This window comes from Lactuca virosa, chromosome 4, assembly GCF_052849685.1.
Source record: "Lactuca virosa cultivar CGN04683 chromosome 4, Lactuca_virosa_CGN04683_v6, whole genome shotgun sequence".
Taxonomy (NCBI): domain Eukaryota; kingdom Viridiplantae; phylum Streptophyta; class Magnoliopsida; order Asterales; family Asteraceae; genus Lactuca; species Lactuca virosa.
The window spans coordinates 436898265-436900210 of record NC_136429.1 but is presented as its reverse complement, the minus strand read 5'-3'; the positions used below and the strand labels follow the sequence as shown (position 1 = coordinate 436900210).

At 38.7% G+C, this 1946-nt stretch overlaps 1 long non-coding RNA gene across 1 annotated transcript; it reads right to left on the bottom strand.

The window, feature by feature from the left end:
• Positions 1-335: 335 nt before the first annotated feature.
• On the bottom strand, positions 336-1469 carry LOC145169203 (uncharacterized). The gene is made up of 3 exons (XR_013742367.1): positions 1296-1469; positions 1034-1103; positions 336-420 (listed from the first exon to the last, which is right to left on the bottom strand). It is a non-coding gene; the product is annotated as an uncharacterized LOC145169203 (long non-coding RNA).
• Between the last annotated feature and the right edge of the window lie 477 nt (positions 1470-1946).

Here is a 1946-nt window from a genome sequence, read left to right as displayed (position 1 = left end):
TCTAATAGGTGTGAAAACCTGCTACAAACCATCCCGAGAATGATGAAGAAACCACTATTGGTGTTCGTTCTTCGTGCTTTAACTTTTTAACAGGTCATATTTCTTTTTTCTTGTGTTTTTTCTTTTTTAATAGGTCCCAAAATGTGACATCCCCATTTTCACGGCCATAAAAGACCGATTTTGTTTATGCTTTGTTTAAAAATCAGAGTAACATTTTAAATAAAAGTGTTGCGGAATTTGTTCCCAAAATAAAATATGATAAGGATTTATCAAAACATTTCCGTAGAAATGTATTTCATTAAAAGCCTCGGGATGTCATGTTCGATACAGATCAAAAGCATAAACAGTACAATATAACCTTACTACATTTATTCATAATCTCTCATCCCAAACATCATGTCTATGCTCGTGTGCCACCACCTATAATACAAGAAACTAAGTGGGTCAGGCTTGGGAGCCTGGTGAGCACATAGGGTTTTCAACCCACAATAAATAAGTTTATTAATTTCATCAACCAACAATAACCCGATTACCCGTTCCCGTTGTCCTCACATTACGTCCCTAAAACACCTATCATAAGGGACCTAGCCTAAGGATCAACATCGGGATGGACACTACTGCCAAGGGGTTTCCTCAGCAATAAATGTCCTAAAGGCAACCATGAGGGGGATGGAGTACACCGGTGAACACATCGTTCACAAACACCTACAGGTTGCGAGCCTGCTAGCGTTCCACTGGACTGTCTAGAAGAGTCCGTGGTCGTCATCCATACTCCGCTAGATGACAGAATCAACAACAACAACATCGAGGCCTCTCATCATTTTATCACACATCGTCTTATTATATCTACCCATGTTTTACCCCAACATTTTTGTAGATATAAAATACATATACAGTTTAAATTATTTAAAACATGTATAAAAATCTTTCATCAGTATAGGCAGCAAGTATTCAGATAATATGCACACATAGCACGTAATTAATATAAAATACTTCATATCTATGTGTAAGATGAAAGTAACTATGCACTCACCTGATTAGGTGGTGACTCGGTACTCGAACATCACTCCGTTATCTCAAAACAATTTTTCCTTGATCAAAACCTAGTATTAATACCACTAGCGTTTAGTTTTAACGTTAACCGCGACTAATTAATAGTCTGGCTATTATTATTATTATACAAGCGTTAAATAACACTCAATATATAAATAATAATAGCCCAAATAATTATTTTAAGGACCTAATAACATTACTATAATTATTTAAAAGTTATATTAAAAATTTCGTAGGCGTACCTTACTTACAGCGAGTTTTTTTTTCTCAAAACCTGGCTTCGCTGGAGCAGCGTTTCCGAGCCGAAAGGTTCTTTTCTCAGGACTCCGGGAGCCTCGGGACTTCCTTCGGGTGCTAGGGGGTTTACCTAGACTTTAGGGGCTCAAGGGAGCTTAGAGAGAGAGTTTAGAGAGAGAAAGTGGAAGAGGAAAGGTGTAAGAAATGAGAGAACCCAGCACTTCTATTTATAGTGAGTTGGGGCATGTGGTGGCCTTCTGGTGGTGCCACTTGTCCAAATTCTGGTGGTGTCACATGTCCAATTTCTGGTGGTGCCATGTGTCCAATTTCTGGTGGTGCCACATGTCCAATTTCTGGTGGTGCCATGTCACCCAATATCGCGTATCGGCCTCCCGTCTTAGAAAAATAATAACTCTCGCATACGAGCTCCGTTTTTGACGTTATTTATATCCACGCGAAGGCGGGAACGTAATCTACAACTTTCGTTTAGACTCCGTTGGCTAATTTTGAATTTATTTTAAAAGTTATATTTTTAACAGGCCGGGACAGGATTGGTCCGTTAAAAATTCAAAACTTCTTCATCCGACGTCTGTTTTCGTCTGTCTTTTTATTGTTACGCCACAATTAAAGAGCTCTTCAATGCTCGTTTAGGTCGT